This window comes from Heliangelus exortis, chromosome 17 (assembly GCF_036169615.1).
Source record: "Heliangelus exortis chromosome 17, bHelExo1.hap1, whole genome shotgun sequence".
Lineage (NCBI taxonomy): Eukaryota > Metazoa > Chordata > Aves > Apodiformes > Trochilidae > Heliangelus > Heliangelus exortis.
The window spans coordinates 2,019,578-2,025,977 of NC_092438.1; positions in this window are offsets into that span (position 1 = coordinate 2,019,578).

Consider the following 6,400-nt stretch of genomic DNA (forward strand, 5'->3'; position numbering starts at 1 on the left):
CTTAAGGACAGGTTTAGGTGTTGGTTATGGAGTTGGTCAAAGGTTGGATCAGCTCCTGGAGGTCTCTTCCAACCTGAACGTTCTGGGAATCTGGGAATGGGAACTCCCCCCCCCCCCTGAGCTGAGGCCTGAGGGGTTCTGTGTGCTCAGAGCTGGGGATGAGAGGCCGTGGGCTCCCTGAGGGCTTAAAAAAGGCACATCAGGAGCCACGTGGCAAGGTTTGTTTCAGTAATAATAATAATAATAAAATAATAAATAATAATAATAAAAAATAAATATATATAAATAATATATAAAAATAAATATATAAAAGTAAATAAAATAAATATATAAAAATAAAAATATATAAAAATATATAAAAATAAAAATATATAAAAATAAAAATATATAAAAATAAAAATATATAAAAATAAAAATATATAAAAATAAAAATATGAAATATATAAAAATATATATAAAATATAAAAAATAAAAATATATAAAAATAAAAAAATATAAAAATAAAAATATATAAAAATAAAAATATATAAAAATAAAAATATGAAATATATAAAAATATATATAAAATATATAAAAATAAAAATATAAAAATGCATATAAAATAAAAACATATAAAAATATATATAACAAAAATATATAAAAATAAAAATATTTAAAAACATATAACAAAAATACATAAAAATAAAATTATATAAAAATATATATAACAAAAATATATAAAAATAAAAATATTTAAAAATATATATAACAAAAATATATAAAAATAAAAATATTTAAAAATATATATAACAAAAATATATAAATAAAAATATTTAAAAATATATATAACAAAAATATATAAATAAAAATATTTAAAAATATATATAACAAAAATATATAAATAAAAATATTTAAAAATATATATAACAAAAATATATAAATAAAAATATTTAAAAATATATATAACAAAAATATATAAAAATAAAAATATATTAAAATATATAAAATATATTAAAAATATATAAAATTAAAAATATATAAAAATATAAATATTAGAAATAAAAATATTTAAAAATGAAAATATATAGAAATAAATAACAATAAATTAATATAATAATAATAATGATAATAATAATAATAATAATAATAAAGTCTTTGCAGTGTTCATGAGTACCCTGAGGTGACAAGTGGGGAGCAGTGTGTGCTGTTCCCAGGGAAGCCCAGAGCTCAATCCTCACAGCTCTGCTGGGCTCTGGTCCTTGCAGCTTCCAAAGCTGTGCTTAAGGAGTCTGATCTGTTAACTCTGATTTATTTTTTTTTTTCCTTAGTCTGCATTCTCCAGGCGTTCCTGCCAGGAAATGGGATGGAGAAGGACTTTTTCTTGGCCAAAGGGTGGTGAGCTGTGGGGTGTGTAATGCCAGGCCATAAACTGGAGGATGGAGAAGCACCAGGGAAGGATTTTTGCTGGAAATGGAGCTGGGATGAGCTGGATCTCTGGTTTCTGAAAGGTGGGCACTTTCCCCCCCTTTTTGCTGGGGGTTTGGGTCACTGCAGGTGACTGCAGACAAATGGGTGCATTTTTATTTATTTGTGAATAAAAGAGAGAGCAGGGGAGGCTGAGGCTGCTCTGTTGGATCACCAGGTGTCAGCCTTGCTGTGAGGAGAGGAAACCTTGCCCAGAGAGGAAAATCAGACCTGACAGGAATGTCTTTTTTATTTTTATTTTATTTTTTTTTTTTTTTATTTTCAGCTTGGTGAGCTTAATACTTGAGGAGAAGCTCTGAGTGTTGGCTGGGAGGTGGGGTTTGGCTTCAGGCACCACAAACATGACAGAGGAGAGAGGGAGGCAGAAAGCAAGCAAAACCTTTTGTGCAAACCTCTGGCAAGGTGTGGTGTGATGGTTGGGGTTTAATCCCAGCTATAAACTGATAATTGATGTTATTTATCTTTTTTTGTCCTCTGTTCATCACCTCTGCATCAGTCCCTGGGCCACTTCCTTTAGCAAGATGCAGGGAATAACTTGGGAGCCCAGAGCTGGGTTTGCTCTGGAGTTCCTAAAACAAGGGATAAATCTGGATTGGGGTTTTTTTTTCCTCCTTTTTGTCCTTTTTTTTGGCCTGTTTGGTGGTGGGCAGGGCTCTGGGAACCTTTCCTCTCTCCTCCTTTTCAGAGCAGAGGCAGGGGAGGACGAAGAGAATTGGATCAACCCCAAACCCCTCAGTGCCAGCTCCTGGTGACCCTGGTGGCATTTGGAGGTGACACCTCAGAGCCAAGAATGATTCTTTTTCACATGCTGCCTGCTTCCAGCTGACTGCTTTAACCAAACAGGGCTGGGACAGCTGCTTCTCAGCCAAATCTTGCTTTGGTGATAAAAATCTGACATTTAAGGAGCAGGCAGGGGGTGGCAGGTCCCATGGAAGAGGGACTTCCATGCTTGGGTGCCCTAAAGAGCAGAATTAATCCCCTCCAACCCCAAACTCTGCTTGCACTGATGCTCAGGCTGAGGGCTCCTTTTTCACCTTTTTAACCCATTTTTGGTGACTCAGCTCTCCCTCTCCTTGGTCCCTGGGGGTCCTGCAGCTGGAATGGGCACAAATGCTCCAAACATTTTGAGGCCAAAACTCCTGGGGAAGCTGCCCCTTCACACCAGCACTGCCACAGCACTGTTTGCAAGAGGAAAAAAAACTCATTTAGGGATCACCTCCAGGGTGGGACCTTAAAAAATTCAACTGCTGCCTTAGCCCAAAACCTTAAAAAATTCAACTGCTTCCTTAACCCAGAACCTTGAAAATTTCAACTGCTTCCTTAACCCAAAGCCTTAAAAAATTCAACTGCTGCCTTGATCCAGAACCTTAAAAAATTCAACTGCTTCTTTAATCCAAAACCTTAAAAAATTCAATTGCTGCCTTAACCCAGAACCTTAATTAAAAAGTTCAACTGCTGCCTTGATCCAAAACCCTAAAAAATTCAACTGCTTCCTTAACCCAAAGCCTTAAAAAATTCAACTGCTGCCTTGATCCAGAACCTTAAAAGATTCAACTGCTTCTTTAATCCAAAACCTTAAAAAATTCAATTGCTTCCTGAACCCAGAACCTTAAAAAATTAATCTGCTACTTTAGCCCAAAATCTTAAAAAATTCCTCTGCTGCCTTAACCCAGAACCTTAAAAAATTCAACTGCTTCCTTAACCCAAAACCTTAAAAATTTCAACTGCTTCTTTAACCCAAAACCTTAAAAAATTCAGCTGCTGCCTTGATCCAGAACCTTAAAAAATTCAACTGCTTCCTTAACCCAGAACCTTAAAAAATTAATTTGCTGCCTTAACACAAAACCTTAAAAAATTCCTCTGCTGCCTTAACCGAAAACCCTAAAAAAATTCAACTGTTTCCTTAACCCAAACCCCTAAAAAATCCAACTGCTGCCTTAACCCAGAACCTTCCAGGTGCCACCCCAGGATGTGGCTCCAGGCCAGGAGATCCCAGTGAAGTCCCAGTGAGCCCTGGTGACCCCTTTGGGGACTCTGCAGGGAGGCAGCTGTGGGGTTGGTGCAGAGCTGGGCAGTGTGAGCTGGTTCTTTGCCACTGCAATCACAGTTCTCACACTTCTATTTTATTTTATTTATTTAATTTTTAGCAGTGTTTCCTTGTCTGCATTTTTTGGAGGAGTGAGGAGGGGGAGCCTTGCTCTCACACAACCTTCTCTCAGTTCCTGGGGGAGTTTTTTTTTGGTCTGAGAGGTCCCAGTGAGCCTGAGATGCTGCCAGGGAGGATAAACCCCAAGCTAATTGCAGGTAATCCTGTACCCAGCTTTGCCCCTGTGCTCAGCCCTGGGGAGGCCACAGCTTGAGTCCTGTGTCCAGTTCTGGGCCCCTCAGCTCAGGAAGGAGATTGAGGTGCTGGAGCAGGTCCAGAGAAGAGCAAGGAGGCTGGGAAGGGATCCAGCACAAGTCCTGTGAGGAAGGGCTGAGGGAGCTGGGGGTGTTGAGGCTGGAGAAGAGGAGGCTCAGGGGAGACCTCATCACTCTCTCCAACTCCCTGAAAGGAGGTTGGAGCCAGGGGGGGGTTGGGCTCTTTTCCCAGGCAGCTCTCAGTCAGACAAGAGGCCATGGGCTTCAGAATTTTTTCCTAATATCCAACCTAAACCTCCCCTGGCAGAGCTGAAGCTCTGCCAGGGGAGGTTTAGGTTGGATATTAGGAAAGGATTCTTTGCAGAGAGGGTGCTCAGCCATTGGAATGGGCTGCCCAGGGAAGGGGTGGATTCTCCATCCCTGGAGATATTTCAAAAGAGCCTGGATGTGGCACTCAGTGCCATGGGCTGGGAACCACGGGGGGAGTGGAGCAAGGGTTGGACTTGATGAGCTCTGAGCTCCCTTCCAACCCAGCCCATTCTAGGATTCTATGTGTCTCAGGCTGCAGATTTTGCTCTCTCCTGTTCCTGAAGGTTCTTACCTCCAAAACTTCTTCCCCTTTTGCCTTTGTGGCAGTTTGGGGTTTTTTTGCTGGATGGGGTGTGTTTGCTTTCAGCCTCCCAGTATCCCTCATGTCATTTCCACAGCATCTGCAACATTTTAGGCTTTTCACTCTCCCTTTTAGCCTCTCTCCAGCCAGCTTTCTGATTCTCTGCTCTGCTTTTCCTCTTCTTAAACCTCTCTGCCCTGCTCTGGGCCATGCCCTCTGCTTAGGGTTGATAAAAAGGAGGGTGCTGGTGGGGGTTGCCTGCACCCCCTGAGGGGTGGTGGCCCTTGGGAGGTGACAGAGGAGCTTTGGTTGTGGTTTGGTGACTAAAATCCTGTCCTGAGCTGAAGGGAGAAAGCACAAAGCTCCTTTTGTCCTGCATGAGAGCCATGGGGAAGCAGAGTGAGCTGGAGCTGGGCAGGGTGGGTGGTGTTCTGGTGGAGAATGGGATAGGGGAGGATTTATTGTACTTGTCACACCTGGATTAACACGGCAGCAACACCTTGGCCCATCAGTTACACCCTGGAGTGGTAATAAAGACCACTTGAGCCACACTTGAAGCTCCACATGTACAGTCAGGCTGGGTGTGAGGAGCTTTAGGAAGGCACTGACTCACTTTCCCATGGCCCAAACCACATCTCAGGGCTGTCCCACTCCCACTCTCCTCTCTGGGGGGGGGTGGTGGAGATGGGGATGCAGAGCTGGGCTGCTCTCCCTGCCTGCTGCCACTGGGAAATCCACACAGTGGAGAAGAGGGGGAGTGACATGAAGGCATTGGGGGGTTATTTTTAACTTTTTTTTTTTTCTCTTTCAGTGTAGGAAAAAGGAAGCTTGCAGAGGGGGAGGAATGCAAGAGGGGAGGGAGGCAGAGAGGAGGCTTTGTTGAGCTGGAAGTGGTGCAAGGGGCAGGCTGGGAATCTCTCAGACCTTTCCCAGCTCTGGGTTTCTTGGCTCAGAGCTCTCTGGTTGCCTCCCCCCATGGGCAGGTTTTACCAGCATTCTTGTGTCATGCTCTGTGTTTGCAGCCCTGATGCTGCAGCAGGAGAAGAATTCCTGAAGGGTGGGGAGAGCCTTGCTCAGGGGTGGAATTTGGGGCAGGGGACACCAATGACAGGGAGGGCTCTGCCTCTGGAGAGGGTGTGCTGGGCTCTGGCCCCTGCAGGGTTTGTCTGGCTGCAGATTTCTCATTCTCACTCAGTCACACTTGCCCTGTGGATCACTGCATGCTGCTGGGGGATTCAGGTAATAGGAATAAATCTCCTAGATTACCTCTCTTCTGGTTAGCATGGAGGTTATTGCTGAATTATGGGCATAAAACCTGCTTTTCCTGGGCTGTCACTTTGTGTGAGACTGACATTCTCCTCTCTGGCCATCCCTCAGGGGGACCTCAGCCTGCCCTGAGCCTCCTGCACTCCTCTGGTTGTGTCCCTGGGATCTGGGGAGCAGCTGAAACCCCAGGAAAACCTTTCCCAGCCCAAATCTCTCTTCCCAGCTTTCCAGTGCTGCAAAGTGGTGAAGCTGGATGTGGCCTCTCATCCAAAAAGGTAAAAACCCCTCTGGCTGGAGGCTGCTTTTAGGGAGCTGTCTGTCTCTTTTAGGGTTATTGGAAGAGATGCAATACCTCAACTCAGCTCCAGCCTTTATCTTGGCAATTACCAGAATTTTGCTTTGCTTGGAGGTGTGCAAACCAAAGTGAGAGTGCTTCTCCAGCCTCAACACCCCCAGCTCCCTCAGCCCTTCCTCACAGGACTTGTGCTGGATCCCTTCACAGCCTCCTTGCTCTTCTCTGGACCTGCTCCAGCACCTCAATCTCCTTCCTGAGCTGAGGGGCCCAGAACTGGACACAGGACTCAAGCTGTGGCCTCCCCAGGGCTGAGTACATGTGCATGGCTCCCCAGCACCACGTGCCTGGCTGACCCTGCTTCCAACCTTGAATTTCCAGAAGGTGCCAGACACTGAAAGCTTTGG